At 44.3% G+C, this 23,708-nt stretch overlaps 1 pseudogene; it reads right to left on the bottom strand.

The window, feature by feature from the left end:
- Positions 1-5,117: 5,117 nt before the first annotated feature.
- On the bottom strand, positions 5,118-21,607 carry LOC147095590 (uncharacterized; annotated as a pseudogene).
- Between the last annotated feature and the right edge of the window lie 2,101 nt (positions 21,608-23,708).

The raw sequence follows: 23,708 nt of genomic DNA on the forward strand, positions 1-23,708 counted from the left end.
GATGATCAGTCGACAGTAATTTTTATGAAAATTCCTGCAGGCTTTATCTTGTCACTCCAAATGCTCTGTCACTAATTTTATCCGAACCCGCTGGGCGGGAATCCAAGGGAATCGCAGGAACGCTGGTTTTACACCACGCCCAATATACTCGCCATTAGATTCATTGAGTCGTGTTTCAACTATTTAAAACAATATATATTTCAAGCTGCCTTTAATCCCAGAACTCATTTGAGCAATTAATTCCAATTTATCATTTGCATGTTCAGGGTTTGATGCCTGATCCGGAATTTTTCCTGCGTTCAGTTTCCCAGAACCAGAATAATTAAAGAAAAATCTGCCGACAAGTTGAGTAAAGTCTATTATATTTTATATCATTAATGCCTTGTCTTACTAAAGCCGAAGAAAGCAGAAGCAACACAGAGTTTATCTCCAGCGATACTTTACTGGGTAGAATTCTGGAGTTTGGAGGTTCTTCCGATCGGCGGCCGTAACTTGGGCCATTCAGACCGTCTCTCCCGGTAGATCTCGGCAACTTATCTCAATGGATAGTTTCTACTTTTCAATAATATTAACCGACCAGAACCAAGCTGCGATGCTAATATTTGGCTCCGATTGAAATTTGCACGACTATCTGCAAATGAGACAAAATCCCCAGAAACTGTTTAATTTAAAACTTCCGAGCAATTTGTGCAACCCGTCCAGTTATTACATGAGGCAAATGTACGAACATTTGAGTTTTCTTGTTGTTATTTATTTGCTGGCGGTAATTAATGTCTGCACATCAACCACGTCAAAGCAGAGATATATTATTATTACACCGACAGCAGGAACAATGAGACAGTGGAATACTACTAAAGGTGAATATTAACTTATTATAAGCGGCTTACTCTGAACTCCAACTTTTTCAAGGATACGATAGTATATCTTTTCTATCTGTATGATTATTACTGGCTGTCCTGTTTTCGGAGGGAAGCGATGCGGTCTGTCAGTGTTATGGACACACTGCTTTCAAAATGAGGTCCTTTTCAGACCTGAGAGAAAGCTCAAGTTTTAAAAGAAAATTGCACAATTGGCAGCAATTAAAGTCATTTCAACAAACAGATTAAGCCGAGCCGTATTTGCTCCTACTGACCAGGGAGCAGGACATTTCACATTCAAAAAATGTCAAGAATATTACATTAATCATAATTTAAAATATACTAGTTTGAAATCTGCACTTCTAAACTAAAGGTGCAGACTCCTGTAGCTGAGGTCTTTCCATTAAAGGTTCATGGAAGGCATTTGATGAAATAACTGTGCACATTAGTGGTAGATCAGCACCACCTACATTTTCGGTGCATCATAAATTTTCCTTGTTCATTGATATTCAATATAATATCAGTATAAGGAGGCTCCGTGGTGCATGTTAGATTGATGAGCATTCACAGATACACACAGAAAGTGAGCTAGTCAGTTGAACACAGCTGAGCAGCCTTGTGGATAGGCTGAGATGTTGGTTTTCAGCATCAACAGGCGTTGGGAGGAGAGGAAGGAGACAGGGTCTGGTCTGATATGTACCGGGTGTGAGAAAGATGAATGTGGATAACCATCTCAGTAGCGGTTTGGAAGGGCTATGGGAGTTTATGGCCGTCAAATTCTAAGGAGTTGGAGGGCAAAATGGAGACTTCACGCTGTCAGTGTAGCCGGAATTTGGAGCAGGACCCGGTTATACCCCTTGGGCCAATGGAAGTAGCCCTGCCTGAAGCTGAGTTATTTTAGAAATATGCCACATTCCCCTAAAGCCCGTCATATTTTTGAATATTTTACCATTTGTTCAATAATGAATTTTGGTGTCATGTATATTAAAATGATGATGTACATTCAGATACTTCCCCAAAGTGATGACCATTCTCACTGCAGCAGATGCTGGGATTGGGGGCAAGGTTCGGATGGCGGAAAGAGGTGCCACTTTTGTATATGAAAGCTAGATTGTCCACTTTATGCTACTTGAATGCTATTTTCATAAACTTTCCAAAAGTCCTATCCAAGCTTATTCCCGAAAGTTGCATCCCCAGTTGGAAATGAGGTCGCTGATCCCAGTCAGGGCGGCGATTTCAGCCATTACAATTCGTCTCAGCTCCCTTCGATTATTTTTGGAAAGCTTCTCTGCTTCCCTCTCCGAATTGATATTAGCCGCCCCTCGTAACGTTGGAAATGTGTGATGGGATTTTTTCCCCATATTCTGTAACAAAATAAGATTTTTTGTGTTTTAAGTTGCATGATTTGAATTAGGAAGTGAAAATATGAATTATACATAGATTGAGCAAACTGCATCATTATGAGAATTCCATTGATGACATGACATTGATGTCGTTAAGTGTCCAGATCTGTCATTCTGAGCGAAAAGAAACAACGAATCTGATGGGGTTTCTTTGCTTTGTTTGTGCCTTTATTTGGAAATAAATTAAGGGAAACATGATGTTTAGTGATGAGAATGGCATAGTTGTAAAGCGAATGCATATGGACTGAGAACCAATGTAGTTGGCGGATTAAGCTCTCTAATTCTGGATCAATGAAGGCCACTTTTAGTGGAAGGAGGCAGTACATCTAACATTGCCTCACTAGCAAGTGGTCAGTTGACCTCCTGTTTTGTTGACTTCAAGGTAATTTATGTAGCTGGATTAATTTCCACTGTGACAGCAAGTCTAAGTTTTCCCTTGTCTTTAATTCTGACTGGAGATCTGAACGCTGGGTTTACGTAGAATTACATACAATACACAGCTGATAAATATGCTATTTGGTCCGACCAGTACATGCCAGCGTTAATGTTCCACTCGCGCCTCCTCTCATCCTTCTTCATCTCAGTCTATCAGCATAGCCCTCTATACCATTCTCCCTCATGCTTACCTCGCTTTCCCTGAAATCCATCTGTACTATTCGCCTCAACTACTCCCTGTGATAGTGAGTTCCTTATTATCACCACGCTCTGGGTAAAGAAGTGTCTTCTAGACATAGAAGATAGGAGAAGGAGAAGGCTCTATCCTGGGTGGGCGTGCTCCGCCATTCAATGTGATCATGGCTGATCATTCAAATTCAGTACCCGATCCCTGCTTTCTCCCCATACCCCTTGATCCATTTAGCCTTAAGAAATATATCCAACTCCTTCTTGAATATATTTAATGAATTGGCCTCTACTGCCTTCTGTGGTAGAGAATTCCACAGGTTCACCACTCTCTGGGTGAAGAAATTCCTCCTTATTTCTATACTAAATGGCATACCCTTTATCCTTAGACTGTGGCCCCTGGTTCTGGACTCCCCGACCATCGGGAACATCCTTCCTGCATCTAGTCTGTCCTGTCCTGTCAGAATTTTATAAGTTTCAATGAGATCCCCACTCTTTCTTCTAAACTCCAGCGAGTACAAGCCCAATGGACCCAATCTCTCCTCATATGTCATTCCTGCCATCCCAGGTATCAGCCAGGTGAATCTTCGCTAAACTCCTTCCATGGCAAGAACATCCTTCCTCAGATAAGGCGACCAAAACTGCACACAATACTCAAGATGTGGTCTCACCAAGGCCCTGTACAACTGCAGCAAGACATCCATGCTCCTGTACTCAAAGCCTCTCGCTACGAAGGCCAACATACCATTTGCCTTCTTAACCACCTGCTGCACCTGCGTGCTTACCTTCAGCGACTGGTGCACATGGACACCCAGGTCTCATTGCACTTCCCCTTCGCCCAACCTATTGCCATTCAGATAATAATCTGCCTTCCTGTTTTTGCCACCAAAGTGGATAACCTCACTTTTATCCACGTTATATTGCATCTGCCATGCTTCTGCCCAATCACCCAACCTGTCCAAATCATCCTGGAGTTTCTCGGCATCCTCCTCACAGCACACACGCCCACCCAGCTTTGTGTCATCTGCAAATTTGGAGATATTACATCTAGTTCCCTCGTCTAGATCATTAATCTGAATTCCCTGTTTGATTTCTTGCTGACTATCTTATGACGACTGCCTTTAGTTTTGCTCTTCCCCACAAGTGGATTTTCTCTCTCTCTCTACTCTATCAAAATGTTGCATAATTTCAAAGACCTCTATTATGTAACTGCTTTTCAAGAGCCTGTTCACCCTTTCCTGATATGTATAACCGCGCAGATCTGGTATCATCCTTGTATTGTGATTTTGCACATTCTCCAGTGCCTTTATATCCTTTTTCATAATATGATGACCATAACTGTACCCAGAACTCAAAGGGTTGTCTAATCAAGGTTCGATACAAGTTTAACATACTTTCACTACTTTTTCAATTTTATCCCCCAGGAAATAACCCCTAATGTTTGGTTTGCTTTTCTAATGGCCTTATTGACCTGTGTTGCAACTCTTAGTGATTTGGGTTTTTGTACTCCCTGATACCTTTGCTCCACTACACAATTTAGATTTAATTGTCCAAGTAATATGTGGTTAAATATCCTTACCAAAATGTGATACCTCACACTTAGCTATGTTAAAATTAATTTGCCAATTGTATGCCAATTCTGCAAGTTGATTAATGTCTTCTTGCAATTTGTTGCAGTTCGCTTCAGAATTGACGAACCTAGCCCTTCAATTTGGTGGAATCCACAAATTTAGAAATTGTGTTTTTGATTCCAAAGTCTAAATCGTTAGTATAAAATGTGAAATAAAGCTGCCAATTCTCAATTTGGGAAAAAAATGGCAGCTCAGGCAAGATATTTTCACTGAAAGAATCAATTGCCTGGGGGCTCATTTACAAAATGAATCCTTTGATGGGAATAGATAGCTGTTTCAACAGTTAACTATTGAAGGATATGTTAAGGAAATCGGTGTTGGGTTTAGATCAGGAAATGCAACAGATATGTTTGTCTAATTGATTTTATTACGGATCTGAAAAATTCTTACTTTTAATTCAGATCCGACAACGCCTGTCTTACACTAACGGCAAAAGTTAATAATGCTCCAAGCAGTTTTAATCTCTTATAATATGACATCGATTAAAGGGAACAGATGGCAGCTTCCATTTCCTTTAGAGATTCCTGTTTGCAGATGACAATTGAACAACTTCTGCTCGCTTCCGATGAAGGTAATTGAATTTTAGTTCTGTGAAGCCATTTAACTTATTTGACTAAATTATTAATGAGAGCCAGGGGACGCCAAATCACACTCTTTAATTCCTCTCTGAATTTGCTCTGTGACACTGCATAAATAAACGTGTTTGTGCAAGCACTCAAACACCTCAGCATATACCCGGATTGTTCCGCAATGGTGACAGAGTCATTGTAATCTGCTTCCATAAATTGAGTATCTGTAAATTGCACACATATGAAAATTACGAAATTTATCATCCATAACAGTATAAAACTGCCAGATATAGCGAGCAGTAAAATGATGGATTTCCTTCAGTTCTCCGTCTCTGGATCAGTGTGATTCTTAACATTGTTGTTTCCTCGGAGTTCCCTCCTCACTCTATTGGCCAGTACAATGTGCCTGATGGTCAGGGCATTGAGCAGTACGATCAACACTAATGGTGCAAATGGGGTTAAAATGGTTTCCAATCACAAAAATGCTACCTGTGGTGGAACCACTAGAGGACTACGGACAATTGTATATAATTCCTTTTACAGCAATGTAGTACAGCTGGGGGCTGCACCTTTAATGTATCTGTTAAATGTACTAGGGCTTCTTTCCTGTACTCTGTGTGATGACATCGTGCCGTCCATCACGTGATCTCTCAACGGTGGGAAGAACGTGATGACATCATGACGTCAGAGCTCGGAACCTTCTAGCAGTAGAGCTCGGAACCTTCTAGCAGTTGAGCTCGGAACCTGCTAGCAGTTGAGCTCGGAACCTGCTAGCAGTTGAGCTCAGAACCTTCTAGCAGTTTTCCAGAGAGGCTTTCAAGCAGACCAGACCTATTTGCATTGTATCCTACAGTTTCCTTTACAGCTTCGTTTGTTCATTAAATTTTATTGTTTTTGATTTTCTGAGTCGATCTCAATTCTTTGGCCAGGAACCCCAGTTCCTAATGTAATAGCAAAATACTGCGGATGCTGGAAATCTGAAATAACAACAGAAAATGCTGGAAATACTCAGCAGGCCAGGCAGCATCCGTGGAGAGAGAAACAGAGTTAACGTTTCAGGTCTGGGACCCTTCATCAGAACTGGAAAAAGCTGGAGATGTAACAGATATTAAGCAGGTGCAGAGACGGGGGGGGGGTCGTTCGGAGGGGAGGAAGGAATAGAAAGAACACCCTGTGCTTTTGTAAGAGGCAGGAAAGATAAAATGTTGCAAATGGGAATGGCAAAAATCATACTGCATGAAAAATGGGGGCAGGGATAATTATCTGAAATTATTAAACTCAATGTTGAGTCTGGCAGGCTGCAAAGTGCCCAATCGAAAGTTAAGGTGCTGTTCCTCGAGCTTATGTTGAGCATCATTGCTGCAATGCCATAGCCCGAGGACAGAGAGATCAGAGTGGGAGTGAAGCAGTGAATTAAAGTGACAGGTGACCAGAAGCTCAGGGTCACCCTTACGGTCTGAGTGGAGGTGTTCCGCAAAGCGGCCACCCAATCTGCGTTTCGTCTCCCCAATGTAGAGGAGACCGCATTGTGAGCAGCGAATACAAGAGCGAATCCAACTCCTCCTCCTGCAGGCTGGTATGCATAACACGCTCGTTTCAGCGCGAAGGCCAGAAATTGCTGTCCGCCCTGCAATTTCTCACCAAAAAAAAAACCTACCTCAAACCACCGGTATTCGACGTTCAAAAAGTCCTTGGTCCTCGCCATTACACATTGTTCCTAAGCCGGGCGGTGGATGGCGACCATGCAGCGACTACAGATGCCTGAATGAGTCTACCACACCGGATCGGTACCCAATTCCGCACGTTCAGGATTTTTGGGCCCATCTGGCAGGGAATTCCATCTTTTCCAAAGTAGACTTCGTCCGAGGCTACCATCAAGTGCCCGTGCATCCTGAGGACATCCCCAAAACTGCCATCATCACACCTTTTGGGCTCTTTGAGTTTCTTTGTATGCCGTTTTGGCTGAAGAATGCAGCACAAGCCTTCCAACTTCTCATGGATTCCGTGTTGCGCGATCTGCCGTTCATCTTCGTCTACCTAGACAACATCCTTATGGCCAGTAACAGAACGAAAGAACACATTACGCACTTGCGTACCCTTTTTTCTCGTCTCAGCCAACATGGCCTTATTATCAACCCGGCCAAGTGCCAGTTTGGGTTGCACAGCAATGATTTCCTGTGACACAGATTCACCTCAGAAGGCGCCGTCCCGCTGGCCACGAAGGTGGAAGCAGTCACTTCGTTCCCTCTTTCTCAGACTGTCAGGGCCCTCCAGGAATTTCTGGGAATGGTCAATATTTATCATCGGTTCGTCCCCAAGGCGGCCTTGTTGTTGCAACCTTTGTACGAGGCCCTGAGAGGTAAATTGGGCAAAGACCCGATCGATTGGACACCCCGATGGACCAGGCTTTCCTCGACACTAAGAACGCACATCCCCTTCCGGGAGTAACCATTGCCCTTACCACCGACGCATCTGATTATGCCATCAGGGCAGTATAGGAGCAGTGGGTCGATGGCACATGGCAACCACTGGCTTTCTTCAGCCACCAATTGCGGAAGAATGAACGCAAGTATAGTACTTTTGATAGGGAGTTGTTGGCATTGTTTCTGGCCATCCACCATTTTCGCTTCCTACTGGAAGGACGCCCATTCACGGCTTTTGTAGACCACAAGCCACTTACTTTTGCAGTGGCCAAGACAGCGGAACCATGGTCGGCACGGCAACAACGTCATCTTACGTACATGTCTGAATTTACAACCGACATACAACATGTCTCGGGCAAAGGCAACCTGGTGGTGGATAGTCTCTCCCGTGCCCAGCTCCACGCAATACCCCTGGGAGTTGACTATTTTGGTTTGGCAAAAGAACAGAAGGCAGACCCTTAAGTGCAGGTATAACGGACCGCACCTTCCAGCTTACAAGTGGCTGATGTCAGTTTACAGGCCACAGGGACCACACTCCTGTGTGACATCTCGATGGGCATCCCACGTCCAATCGTTCCAGTCGAATGGCGCAGGAGAATTTTCGACACTATCCACGGGTTGTCACACCCTGGCATGAGAATGTCACAATGACTCATGGCAAAGAAATTCGTCTGGAAGTGCATGCATCTCGACATCCGTGACTGGACCAATACCTGCGTGATTTGCCAGAAGTCCAAGATACAACGCCATGTTAAGGCCCCAGTCGCCACTTTTCTGGTTCCGGAACGTCGATTCGACCATGGGCACATGGACCTGGTTGGTCCTCTCCCTTCCTCTCGCGGGTACACTCACCTCCTCACCATGGTAGACTGCACCACCAGTTGGCCAGAGGCATTTCCTTTGGTTGCCACCACAGCGGCAGACATCTCCAGAGCATTCATCTCGTCGTGGGTAGCTCGGTTCGGGGTACCGGCTGACATCACCTCCGACCGGGGGCCTCAATTTATCTCTGAGCTTTGGAGCGCCGTAGCTCAAGGTTTGGGCACCAAGCTTCATCGTACCGCCGCCTACCATCCACAGGCGAACGGTCTGTGTGAAAGATTCCACAGGTCCCTTAAAGCCGCATTGCGTACAAGTGTCTGTGGGCCTAGTTGGGTGGACAGGCTCCCTTGGGTGCTGTTAGGTCTTCGCACGGTGCCTAAGGACGACTTGCATTCTTCTTCAGCAGAGCTGGTTTACGGCCAACCAGTCAGAGTGCCTGGTGATTTTCTTCCTCCTCACACGGAACCCTGGTCCCCAGCTCAGCAGCTCGTCAGCCACCAGGAAGTGGCTAGGAATTTCATCCCAGTGCCTATGACGCATCATGACCTGCAGCGCTCCCATGTCCCGGTGGATCTTAAGAGCGCAGAATAGGTGTTCATTTGGCAGGATGCTCACAAAAGCCCACTCAAACTGCCTTACACAGGTCCGTTCCATGTCATCTCGTCAGCTGACAAGTCCTTCACAATCGACGTCGGCGGTAAGCCTGACCATGTCTCCATCGACCGGTTGAAACCGGTGCATCTGGATCTGATCGAACCAGTCATCACCGCTCAGCTGCCTCGTTGTGGTCGTCCACCATCGACTGCCGGTCCAGTACAGCCACAGTCATCCGCCGAGTCACCAGTGCCCGCCTCACCGGGTCAACCACAGCCGGCCTCTTCTTCTCCTCCACCTGCGGCATTATCCCAACCACAGCCAACTGCCAGTTCATCTTCTAGTGCTCCGTTCCAGCTGCCGGGTTATCGCAGTCGGCCAGACAGACTTGTCAGACCCCCTTCTCGCTTTACCTTCTCTGTTAAAAGCAATTCTGGGGGGGCGCATGTGGCGGAAACACCAGAGGATTACGGACAATTGTATATAATTCCTTTTACAGCAATGTAGTACAGCTGGGGGCTGCATCTTTAATGTATCTGTTAACTGTACTAGGGCTTCTTTCCTGTACTCTGCGTGATGACGTCATGCCGTCCGTCACGTGATCTCTCAATGGCGGGAAGAACATCATGACGTCATGACGTCAGAGCTCAGAAACTTCTAGCAGTAGAGCTCAGAACCTTCTAGCAGTTGAGCTCGGAACCTGCTAGCAGTTGAGCTCGGAACCCTCTAGCAGTTTTCCAGAGAGGCTTTCAAGCAGACCAGACCTATTTGCATTGTATCCTACAGTTTCCTGTACAGCTTCATTTGTTCATTAAATTTTATTGTTTTTGATTTTCTGAGTCGATCTCAATTCCTCGGCTAGGAACCCCAGTTCCTACATCCCATATATTAAAAGCTTGATTTTACATAGCAGAACCATGGTATATTGTCAATTTTTGCCCGAGGTTCAAATACAAAGTAGATTGGAAAATTTTCTACTAGGTTTAAGAAACACACCACTGCTCTCACCACAGCCGCAGTTTTTTCAGTGCAATATTTTGTTCAGAACGTTTGGTAACAAATAGCGAGAAATTGATCAAAGGTGAAAGCCACTGTTAGCCTGACAGAGCAATCAATGGAAACATAAAACAGGGCGTGATTGAGACTACAAATCGGAGTGTAATTCAGGAATGAATATGGGAAATAGGCAACGTTAATCTCATACAGAATTACATCAAATATCAGGACCATTAGATCGGCCACTGCCATGGCCACCAGGTAACCGGTGATGCATTTGGAGAAACCACACTTTCCACGGGAGAGAATAATGATTGTCACCAAATTAGCTGCACGAAAGAGGAAATTCAATTACTAACTCTCCTTGCTGTGACAGGATGATCAGTCGACAGATATTTGTAGGAATTCATGGAATGTTTTCTTATCACTCAAATCTCACTCTTTATTTGTCCCAATCTAGCGGATAAGCCTAGTAATTCTGCAAAGATACATTCCTTTATGGATACACATTGCTAACATATTCTGAGTTGCTTCAAAAGATAATGGCCCAGAAATTCGGGTCGGAGGCTTCCCACAGTTGCAAGCCTCCAGCCTACACTTACCTAGCGCACCAGCCGTTGTGCTGTGGGCCCGTGTGGTCTTCTGATACTGCGCCTGCTCCAACTGCCGGCGCGCAGTGCTTGCGTATCCCAGGGGCGCAGTTAGTTTGAAGCGTCCTCTGGGATCACGTGGGCCATGAAGAGCCAATGGTAGCAGGGAATGCCCATTCATAAAATTGACAGGAAGAGCTGTCAAAACTATAAATACTATAAACCCCAAAACATAACTAAAACTTCAAATAAATTTTAAAAAACATCACATTTTAAAAATAACTATAAATTACATAAAATAACTATTTTAAACAATAATTTAAATTTTTGAAATAATTAATTACATTTTCTAACGGGGCTAAAATAAACTTACCTTTGTTTAAAGTATTTAAAAATAATAAACCTGTGGAAAAAATGTTTTAATTTTAATTAATTCACCACTTACCTTGTTAAAAGCAAGCCTTGCGCCTGCTTTTTAAAAGTGTAGCTCCTGGAGACTTACACTCCCGGGGAAACCTGCAAAAAAAACGTAAGTTCCAAGGCGCATGCCCTGCCTCTGTGGCGCATGCACTCGACCTCTGAACCCCTTCCTTTAAGAGAACGGAAGTTCCGGTTTCCCGCGCATGCGCAGTGCATGCACGAAACGGCCACTATTGTTGGGCCTACGGGTGAGTACCCAGTGCGTACTCACCCGTGGGACCTGAATTTCTGGGCCTTTAAGCTGCAGTGAATGACATGGTTGGATTTTCAACTTCCCACCTATCCAAAAATTGGATTTTCCAACTGGCGGCCGCAATTGAATCGGCCCTCTATTTTATTTCCATTCAGTTCAACAAAATAGAATGTCCAGTTCGGTGCAAACAATCCAAGAAGAGCGGTGGATTTTCTTATCCCTGTCCCTCCATACACATCGTGGTATAGCTTCCTAATGGTTTTTCCATTAAACCGGCACAGTGGATCCACTAACAGATCAAAGCGGGCCGCCCAAACTCAACGTCAGTCCTAAGCCAGTCATCAGATTAAAAATGTAGCCCAGTATCTCCTCATTGCAAATATTCTCAATAATCACGCAATGTAGGTTTCGGAGTGCGGACACGATTTTGACTTCAATATTCTATCGTTTTGTCTTCTGGAAGCAGGTGAAGTGATTTTCCTCAGCAAGTGACCAACAAAGGAAGATTTCTCAGTTATGCATTGTTTTCTCTGCACAATATAATGACAACATTTTATTATGGATTGTGCCCAAGTATGTACCTTCCGAATCACTTACATCAAAGTAACCAGTTAAATGACGAGCGACATGAGGTGCCTGAGCATGGGAGAGGGAATGTTATGATATATCAGGAATTCTTAGATAAGTGAACGCTGGTTTGCCTCAGATGCAAACCTTTAAAAGAGCATTTGAAATTTAGTTTATTCATAATGTGCAATAGCTGTTAATATCAAGCGTGGCACTGGAAGGAATGACTGTACTTTGCAAACAGGTCGAGGATTGTCTTGGGTGGTAATGCGCGGGCCACCCATTATCTGCCTGCTCGATATCCAGTTTCTTAGACCAATGGAGCTGAATATTGGGAGCGGCAGCTAACAGGCAGCCCGTGTCATTCCACCCAAAGATTTCTACCCCCAGATAGCTGCAGCTACATGAGAAACTCTCCTTAAATTATTTCTCAACATTTCTCCCAGATGTATTTCAAACTGTGTATTTGAATACAAGTATCAATATTGACCCCCATTTGACGACATAAAAACGTTCTTTGGCGTCCCGGCTGAGCTGAATATTATAAAAAACAACAGCTGTTGTCTCATAGATACATAGAAGATAGGAGCAGGAGTAGGCCATACGGTCCCTCGAGCGTGTTCTTCCATTTAATGAGATCATGACCGATCATCCAAATTCAGTACCCTGTCCCTGCTTTCTCCCCGTATCCCTTGATCACTTTAGCCTTAAGAAATATATCTAACTCCTTCTTGAATATATTTAATGAATTGGCCTCAACTGCCTTCTGTGGTGGAGAATTCGACAGGTTAACCACTCTCTGGGTGTAGAAATTCCTCCTCATCTCAATCGTAAATGGCTTACCCTTATCATTAGACTGTAACACCTGGTTCTGGACACCCCCGCCATCAGGAAAATGCTTCCTGCATCTAGTCTGTCTGGTCCTGTTAGAATTTTATAAGTTTCAATGAGATCCCCTCTCATTCTTCTAAACTCGAGCGAATATAAGCCTAATCGACCCAATCTCTCTGCATACGTCATTCCTGCCATCCCAGGTATCAGTCTGGTGAATCTTTGCTGCACTCCCTCCATGGCAAGAACATCCTTCCTCAGATAAGGTGACCAAAACTGCACACAATACTCAAGGTGTGGTCTCACCAAGGCCCTGTACAACTGCAGCAAGACATCTTTACTCCTGTACTCGAATCCTCTTGCTATGAAGGCCAACATACAATTTGCATTCTTAACCGCCTGCTGCACCTGCATGCGTACCTTCAGCGACTGGTGCACAAGGACACCCAGGTCTCGTTGCACTTCCCCTTTTCCCAATCAATTACCATTCAGATAATAATCTGTCTTCCTGTTTTTGCCACCAAAGTGGATAACCTCGCATTTATCCACATTATACTGCATCTGCTATGCATCTACCCAATCACCCAACCTGTCCAAATCATACTGGAGTTTCTCTGCATCCTCCTGACAGCACACATGCCCACCCAGCTTTGTGTAGTCTGCAAACGTAGAGATATTACATCTGGTTCCCTCGTCTAGATCATTAATATATATTGTGACTAGCTGGGGTCATAGCATCAATTCCCGCGGTTCCCCACGAGTCACTGCCTGCCACTCGGAAAAAGACCCGTTTATTCCAACTCTTTGCTTTCTGTCCGCCAACCAGTTCTCTATCCATTCAGTACCTTACCCCCAATCCCATGTGCTTTAACTTTTCACGCAAATCTCTTATGCGGGACCTTATCGAAAGCCTTCTGTAAGTCCAAATACACCACATCCACTGGTTCTCCCTTATCCATCCTACCAGTTACATCATCAAAAAATTCCAGTGGATTAGTCAAGCATGATTTACCTTTTGTAAATCCATGTTGACTTTGTCCGATCCTGTCACTGTTTTCCAAGTGCTCTGCTATTACATCTTTTATAATGGACTCTAGAATTTTCCCCACTACCGATGTCATGCTTACCGGTCTATAATTCCCCGTTTTCTCTCTACCACCTTTTTTAAAGATCTCTGATCCAAATCTCTGTCAGGAGTGTAATCTTACGTTTGGGAACTGTAGCTTGTACAAACATAGCATTGTAAATCCCTGTGACTATAAGGACAACCTATATAATTACCTTCTCGCAATCTATCTTTTCCCTCTTTTGCACTTGATGTATGACACTGTATTTCTCTCTCCTCCAGTTTTCATAAATAACAAACTTAAAAAAATCTGCCAACAGATGTGTTCAAGTCTCATATTGATTTGAATTATTTTTTTCTTGGTTTATCATGCCAGAAGAAAGGACCATTTGCAAAGAGGGTAATTTTGACCGCTACTACGTGGCTGATAATGTTGCAGTCACGCTATTTCTACCATGCACAGGAAAATTGAGAAAGATTTATCATTAAACTTCGGCACTAAACAGGAGGTAGTGCATCGGCTGCCTGTTATACTCCTCGCTTGATGTGGAGTTCTGCTGAAGTCAATGGAACTTAACATCAGACGGGGATTGAGAGGGAGACACAATAGCGTCGTTCTACCCAACTTTGTAGAAAGGAATATCTGGCAGCTATGACCGCAGGTGTTAGCAGAGCCGACGCATTTTCTTCCTTTGACAATAATGGAGGACAATCCGCTGTTTTTTATGGAACCCTCTCCTCCACGGAGGATTTGGCTTTTTGTGTTTGGCCGAGGCGATACAGAACACCCCAGATGTACAGAATAAAATCTACCCCATGCTTCCCGGACAAATGACCACTTGGATTTAGAATTACAACAGCGCAGCAGTAGCTCGACATGCTTTGGTGGCACTTGTCTCATTTTGCTTTGCTGCCTCAGAACACTAACTGATTCCAGTTTAAAGCAACATATATTACACTGTTTCAGAATCAAGCGCTTCAGGTTGCTCTATAAGCTCTATTACCGAGTAGTTGCATGAGATCAATGACCTCACCTGGCTCCAAAACATACGCCCATGGTTTTCCATAACCAGTAGCAGTTGTAGAACTCATTGATCCTGTCCCAAATCAGAATATTAGTGACAATGGGGTGTGAAAATGGTCTTAGGCAGTGGCGTAAACCTGGCGATAGCAAATTGGCAGCCCATTTTAACCAAATTACATTCCCATTGTCTCCCCCGCACCACTCTGCGCTCCACCAAGATGACACAAACTGACCAGGTGGTAAAGACCAAAGTATACAATTACGTCTATAGATGTGGTATAAATATGCAGAAAAGTTACAGAGTTGCGACAAAAATAAGTTCTACGCACAAGAAATCCTAGATGAGGTTCGGCTTTCAGCCTTGTTTACATGCTGCTGGCCGGCTGCATGCACCAGAAGGGCGCCCGGAGCCGCTCCCAGTTGGACAATGGCCCTGAAATTCGTGTCGGGGGCTTCCCGTAGGTGCAAGCCCCCGACCTACACTTACCTAGTGCGCCGGCAGTTGAGGACTGGGCCTGCGTGGATTTCCTCTCTGTGGCCGGGTCCAGCTCGGCGCGCTGTGCTTGCGTGATCCAGCGGCGTAGTTAGTGCGATGCATCGGCTGGGATCATGTGAGCACTGGGCAACATGTGGGAGGAGGGAAAAGTCCATTCATGAGTTTGACAGAAAGAACTTTCCAACTCATGAAAACTCCGGGCGCCCAAAACAATACTTAACATTAAAATAAATTCAAAATAAATCTCACACTATTTAAATCAACTACAAATAACATTAAATCACTATTTTAAACAATAATTCAAATTTTTGAAAAAAATAATTTTATAAAAAATCGGGGCTAAAAATACACTTACCTTACTGTAAAGTATTTAAAAATAATAAACCTGTGGAAAAAATGTTCTAATTTTAATTAATTGACCACTTACCTTTTAAAATGAAGTCCTTACGTCTGGTTTTTAAATGTGCAAAAGTAGAGGCCTTCACACTCGGGCAAACCTGTAACAAAAGAGGAAGTTCAACGCGCACACGCAGACTCCTGCGCGCACGCGTTCAACCTCTGAACCCCTTGGTTCAGAGGATCGGAAATGCTTGTTTCCCATGCATGCGTAGTGCATGCAAGAAACTGACACTTCGATCGGGTCCATGCGTGAGTACTCCGTCCGTACTCACGCGTTGGGACCCGAATTTCTGGGCCAAGGGCCCAGTAATTCGTCTCTGAACGCATGAGTACGGTCGGGGTACTCACGCGTCTGGCCGGAGGAAATGCCGGTTTTCAGCCTGCACAGCGCATGCGGAGAAAACCGGCATTTCCAGTCCTCTGAACGAAGAGGTTCAGAGGCACAGCGCGTGCGACTGCACAGGCAGCGCGTGCGCAGAGCACTTCGTCGATTTCATTCATGGATTCAGTGAGGGTAAGTCCTGACAACTTACACATGAAAGAAGCAGGAGTAAAGCTATCGAGAAGCTACGGAGGAAGAAGTCTGTCATCGTGGAGCTTCTGAAAGTCTACTATTTCTGTTTGGGAAAGGGAGGAAAGTTATTTTAAGAAAGGCTGAGATAAGTTTAAAAATTTTTTTTTTGTTTAAAACGGGTTTTCAGTACTGTAGTTAGAAGGAGCAATTGTGGCTGTGGGCAAGGCCTCATTGAATTTATTTTTATAAAATATGAAATTTAATGTTTTAAAAATAATAAAATGCTTACAAAATGAAATTGTCATCAGTAATATTTAGTAAGTATGTATGTATGATTGTATGTATGTCTGTATATTTTCCATTTAGGATGTGCATTTATGTATGTATTCCTTTCAGTACGTGGATGAATGTATTTATGTAATAACTGCAATTTAGAAAAAGATGTAGGCCTGTGATATTCATCAGGCGGGAAGGATGTGTTTGCAAGCCGTTAAAGCATGCTTCCTGGCATAGGCCGAGTTGATGTTATAGGCACTCAGTTTATTAAAATAAGTGTAACAACTCTTTCCATTTACTCCGTACAGGTACGTCTGTGTGAGGAGCAGTCCTGTGAGCGAGGAACATGCCCTGTTGTAGAAATTTTGCCGTGATGCTATTTGTGTATTTGCTTCAAAGAAATAGGAATGCCAGGGAGCACCGTAGAAGATTGAGGAACAATGAACGTCTCCTGATCAGAAGGAACAACTACCCACCCCACAGAGTTTACAGGGAGAGGCGATCATTTGAAATGCTGTCCGAGGAGCTGTGTATCAGGCGGCTGCGCTTCAGTGAAGAGGCAATTGGACGACTATGTGACAGGTTGAAGGCGGACTTGGAGCCACGCTCGAAGACCTGCACTGCCTTGTCAGTGAACATGAAGGTAACCACAGCATTGAACTTCTTTGCAAGTGGATCATTTCAAGCAGGCACCGGTGACATAACCAACATCTCCAAAAATGCTGCGAGGGTCTGCATTCACCAGGTCACAGCAGCCATTTGCCGTAGGATTTCTGCACTAACTGCTCTGGAGGAGCACTCCAGTACTCGCCGGAGTGGGTGTCCCATTTCCTGGTGGTCTGCTGCATGCTCTACAACCAGCAGGGATTGTGGGACCACCTCAGGTGGATGTCGAGGCAGAGCAGGATGAGGATGAGGAGGAGGACGAGGAGGAAGAGGACAAGGCGGTCGAGGATAAGGAGGGTGAGTAACAGGAGGGAGGGTGCGGGCAGACCGACAATCGGCCTTCCAGACGGGTTGTCCATGACAGGCTCATCAGACTCCGATTCACATGAATGAAACTCCAGTTTCCAGAGCTCATCACATCCTGATCATACAATCCCTGTCATCCACCATATCACAGCATCCTCCTGGGCACAAAAGTGAAATGAGAGACACCACAAAATATTTCAAACACAGTTAATTTTTTTTTCAATAAACCTATTTCATATATCTCACATACCACATGAATTCTAATAACTAATGAGAGGAACTATGAAATTAAATTATCGAGGAACAAAAAACAAAATAGTTAAATATTTTACAGGTACATCAATAAGAATGGAAGGTCGTGTTGGGAATCGGGCCACTAAGGCATGGACAGGCTAATATCACAGGCAACGATGGAGAGATGGCAGAAATATTAAATGATTACTTTGCTTCAGTATTTACCAGGGAGATAGAACAAGTGGACATGACATCGGATGATGAGATTAGGAATGAGATAACTGCATTGGAAATAAAAAGATATAATAAAATAACTAATCAAATTGAAAGAGGATAAAAGCCCTGAAATGTATGGATTGCATCTTCGTATTCTAAAATAATCCAGTGAATGGATAGTAGAGGCTGGCCCGAAATATTGAAGCCCATGGAATGAAACGGACAGTGGCAGCATGGATACGGAATTGGCAAAGTGAAAGGAAGCAGAGAATAGTGGTGAACAGTTGTTTTACAGACTGGAGGAAGGTACACACTGGTGTTCCCCAGGGGTCGTTATTGGACTACTACTTTTCTAGATATATATTAATGAGTTAGACTTGGGTGTACAGGGCACAATTTCAAAATTTTCAGATGACACAAAACTTGCAAGTATAGTGAACAGTGAGGAGGATAGTGATAAACTTCAGGAGGATATAGACAGGTTGGTGGATGTTGTGGCGCAATAAAATTAATTAAATCTGCAAACTAGTCTGTAAATGGTAAAGAGCCAAGCAGTTTATTTAAAACACAAAATTATTCAACAGTACAATACAAACAGTCCATGGAGGTACCTGAAGTCTGATCAGGGAGTACAGTTAGAGCTCCTGTAGCTCGTTCCTGGCTGACTCTCCGATTGTCTTTGTTCTCCGGTATTTAAGCTTACAAACCACAATGAATCATACTTTCGCATGACATTTCTTGTTTGGCAACACCTTGTTATTCAAACCGTATATTGCTATTATCGGCGGTGTATGCAATGAACTGTCTGGGTTGTGGTCGAACCGTCAGGTGCCCACCCTGTGACTTCCCTGTTTCCCAACAGCTAGTATCAGTCAAGCGAGTCCCTTTGACCTGTTATTGTCAAGTCGCTTCCTCTTTTCTGTGTCTTAGCACGTCTCCTTCTGCATTGTCTATCTTTGTCTCTGTTTGTGGTTGCGTGCTGAGCTGTGTGCCAAGCCTATATGCTTTTAACTTGCTGTTGTCAGGCAGAAATGCATTGACTACTTATTCTTACCCATAATGCTATGCTTATACTAAGTGTGATTTCTAAAAATCCACTTCAAACCCCCCTCTGGTCCATGGCTACCCCAGCCCATGAGACCACACTAAACTAAGTTACACCAATTCAGCCCGCCCCCTGTTCGATGATCAGCTGATGTGTTAGGGAGGAATAGGTGTCCGATGTCAACGGTTAAATTCCAGTGCTCATCAGATTCTCGCTTTCCTCCAGTACCTTTACTACCCGCTGGGCGCGGCATACTGCCCAGCGTCTTCTGCAGGATGAGCAAAACATAAAAACGTATCCAAGAACCAAAACTAGCTGTGCTGCCACAAATATATGTGATATTATACGTATCGACTGGTAGATATTAACATTTAATCCCCAGTTCCACAATTTATTGTAACAAGGAGTTTCTACTAAGGTTTTGTCAATGTCCTGCTCTTGCTCCTGCTGTAATTTCTTTACAAGCTTCTTGTACGGCAAACTTCGGAATTGCCTTGGGCTCGGGTATGACATAATCCCCAACCTTGTTATCAAGTTCCGTAGTCCAGGTTTTCTCTTCTTGTGGTGTTGGTGGGTGTATATATTGATGTCCTTTAAACAAAAGTTTGGCTGGGGAATGGGACAAGTCAGGTCTTGATATTCGTATTTCTTTTCAGTTGTGGTGACACAAAATGTCCTGTTATTCTTTGGCGTATCCTCCTTGGCTCTACCTCAAGGGTGCAATTGGTGGTTTTGGTAAAACCACACTCTGCTGTGTCTCCCTCGGTGGGGTGTGTGTGCACACCCACGTCCTTCCCTTGTGGTGGCACCCGTCCATTACCACCCCCCTTATGGTCCCATTCTTCTGGTTATTAGCTTCGCCCCCTTCCCAAATTGCCTTGGTAGGGACTTCATGATATTTAACCCAACAATCCCTTTGTATCTCTCCTATTTTAATCACATCATACAGAGGCTGTCCCACTTCTGGGAGTTGTGGGATGGTCAATACAAAGCCTATCACCTTAGTCCATGGGGGTCAGACAATTGCCTGCCCTATATATTTGTCACATTTTACGCCCTTTGCATAGGCTTTTATTTGTGTCAATCCAGGGTTCCAGATCCTTATTAGTAATCCAGTCAGGGATCTGTCCATTATTTATTTGTTTCATGTTATGCTGAACATTCGACAATAGCCATGATCCATACATGACGCATACCAATGCCTTATGGGTTAGTTGTGATGCATTGCTGATCAATAATTGTATTAATTGTTTTTGCATGGTGGCTACTATCTCTTGCACCCCCAACAATTGTTTTGCCGCTGGTTCTCCTGCTAGTGCCATTTGTTGGCTGTTTCCAGTGGCTTGTTTTAATAACTTCTCTATTTTTTGCTTGTAGTTCTTCTACTCCCTCATTTACTCCTTCTATATCTAAGCTATTAACTGTCGCTAACCCGGCCGCATACCCTGCTCCGGCCATTTCCAATATTCCCCGTTTCTTACCTCTTTGTAAGATAAATTTTCCCTGTGGACCCTCTAATTGTTTTACCCACAGGGCGTTCCATAATTGTTTTGTGTGGTTGTTACACATCGCGGGCATCTCAAAAGTACTCATATTAATGGCAAGTTTAACAACTCTATGTGTTACACTAAAATACATCTCATCTTGTGTTTTTCTTATAACCAATCCCCCTTTGCCTCCGCCTTCCATCGTTGGGCAAGTTAATGGGGTGGTAGTTGGAGTACAATGCCACAAAGTCCGATTGGTGCATTAAGTTACTGCGGGCAAAGTATTCAAATATGGTTTACTGCACTCAGCAGCATCTATTCCTGACCCCGTGTCAGAGCTCGCATCGTAAATTCCGTTGCCCCTACCGTCAGTGCCGTTACATGGTTTAGTTTGGTTGCAGGGTGTGCTTCAAAATGTTTCACATATTTTCTGTTTGTTACAGGTGACTTTTTTATTTAGCCACACGATCCCGATGAGGGCAACAACGATAATCCACTTCATTGTTCTACGAGCTTATTGTTCCTGCAAAATAGGAAGGGGCTGGTCGTCACCACTCCGTTAGAGTTAGCCCATTCTTACTAGCACAACCACCAGGTGTGGTGGCACTTCCTCTGGCTGCCATCTATGATGGCGCTTCCATATATAGCAAAAGAGGTACACTACCCCGACTATTATCAGTACCACGAGTAACCCTCCTAGGCAGGCAAACGATAACGCATCCGCCAATCCTTACTTTCTTCATATGGTGTCATTTCGGGGTGACCCATTTTTATTGTGTTACTGCGGGTTCCCTTTCCTTCCCATTCCCGCATCGCTGTAATTTTGACCAGTGTTTGCATCGCCCCACTCCATTCATGTCCACACATGCACACGTGTCACCACTGATCAGTATTTCGTATAGACCTGACCACCGCGGCGTGAACACGGTCTGCCCCGGTAATCCCTTAACCATTACTTTTTCCCCCACTTGGGGAAGATCTGCCGGGAACTCTATTTCCTCTTGCTCATCTCTACCTGCCTGTTGTTCTCTTACTTCCTGTCTCATATCCTTAAGTTATCTACTTAATTCCGATACATATCTTTTTATTTGATCCCGTATTGGGCCCACATCGGATCCCCCTGTGATTATACCTTTGGGCAGATGCATCGCCCGACCAGTCATAAGTTCATATGGAGTTAATCCTGTCGTCCGGTTAGGGGTTGCCCTTTGCCTCATCAGGATAGCAGCCCAAGCCTGTCCAGTTTCTTGCATGGCTTTTCTCAGGGCTGTCTTTATTGTCCAATTCATCTGTTCTACCATTCCCGAAATATGCGGGTGGGAGGGGATGTTAAATTTTTGTGTAATGCCCAATATAGTGCATAGTACTTTCGTCACCTGTCCTGTGAAATGCGTTCCCTGATCGGAGTCTATTTGAGTGGGAATGCCCCAGTGGGGAATCACCTCCGTGGCTAAGACGCGGGCTACTGTGGTTGCGGTGCAGTTTCGGGTGGTGAATGCTTCCACCCACCGGGTGAACAAACCTATTATCACTAGACAATATTTTCTTCCTCGAGGCTTTGGCAGAGACCCCGTAAAATCAATTTGGATATTCTCCCACGGCCCTCGCGGCCGTGGTTGATGAGCCATTCCTATTTTAATGGCCTTTCCTGGATTATGTTGGGCATATGTAATGAATTGCAGACAATATTTAGCAATGTCTCGTCCCAAGCCTGGCCACCACCAATCCCTAGATACATTACTGATCATGGCATTTCGCCCCGCATGGCTAATGCCGTGATGTAATTCCATGAGTGTTTTTCGTATACACGTGGGGGCCGCCACCCTTCCCTCTTTTCTCCATATGGAGCCCTGGTCTGGCGCAGCTCCCCACCATTCCCATGCTATCTTCTCCACGTCCTGTACTTGTCATGTCCTGTGCAGTTTTACAATATTAATGTCCTCCTTAGTTATTATACTACTTACTGCTTCTTCCCTAGCTTCTGTTTTATCAATATAATTAATCCACAATCGGCCCTCGAGCATGCTCCCCCATTCAATGAGATCATGGCTGATCATCCAAATTCAGTACCCTGTCCCTGCCTTCTCCCCATATCCATTGATCCCTTTAGCCTTAAGAAATATATCCAACTCTTTCTTGAATATACTTAATGAACTGGCCTTCACCGTCCTCTGTGGCAGAGAATTCCACAGGTTCACCACTCTCTGGGTGAAGAAATTCCTCCTCCTTTCAGTCCTAAATGGCTTACCCCTTATCTTTAGACTATGACCCCTGGTTCTGGACTCCCCAGCTATCAGAAACATCCTTCATGCATCTAGTCTGTCCAGGCCTGACAGAATTTTATAGGTTTCGATGAGATCCTCTCTTAATCTTCTAAACTCCAGTGAGTATAAGCCCAATCGACACAATCTCTCCTCATACGGCATTCCTGCATCCCAGGTATCAGCCTGGTGAATCTTCGCTGCACTCCTTCCATGGCAAGCACGTCCTTCCTCAGGTAAGGTGACCAAAACTGCACACAATACTCAAGGTGCGGTCTCACCAAGGCCCTGTACAACTGCAGCAAGACATCCTTGTTCTTGTACTCGAACCCTCTTGCTACGAAGGCCAACATACCATTTGCCTTCTTAACCACCTGCTGCACCTGCATGCTTACTTTCAGCGACTGGTGCACAAGAACACCCAAGTCTCCTGGCACTTTCCCTTCTCCCAATCTATTGCCATTCAAATAATAATCTGCCTTCCCATTTTTGCCACCAAAGTGGATAACCTCACATTTATCCACATTATAGTGCATTTGCCATGTTTCTGCCCAATCACCCAACCTGTCCAAATCGTACTGGAGTTTCACGACCTCCTCCTCAAAGCATACCCTCCCACCCAGCTTTGTGTCGTCTGCAAATGTGGAGATATTACATCCAATTCCCTCGTCCAGATCATTAATATATATTGTGAACAGCTGGGGTCCGAGGACCGATCCTTGCGGTACCCCACTAGTCACTGCCTGCCACTCGGAAAATGACCCGTTTATTCCAACTCTTTGCTTTCTGTCCGCCAACCAGTTCTCTATCCAAGTCAATACCTTGCCCCCAATCCCATGTGCATTAATTTTGCACGCTAATCTCTTATGCGGGACCTTATCGAAAGCCTTCTGAAAGTCCAAATACACCACATCCACTGGTTCTCCCTTATCTATTTTACCAGTTACATCTACAAAAAATCCAGTAGATTAGTCACGCATGATTTACCTTTTGTAAATCCATGTTGACTTTGTCCGATCCAGTCACTGCTTTCCAAGTGCTCTGCTATTACATCTTTTATAATGGACTCTAGCATTTTCCCCACTACCGATATCAAGCTTACCAGTCTATAATTCCCCGCCTTTTCTCTACCACCTTTTTT

The sequence above is a fragment of the Somniosus microcephalus genome, unplaced genomic scaffold (genome assembly GCF_052327205.1).
Source record: "Somniosus microcephalus isolate GS21.2 unplaced genomic scaffold, FLI_Smic_1.0 unresolved_chr1, whole genome shotgun sequence".
NCBI lineage: Eukaryota > Metazoa > Chordata > Chondrichthyes > Squaliformes > Somniosidae > Somniosus > Somniosus microcephalus.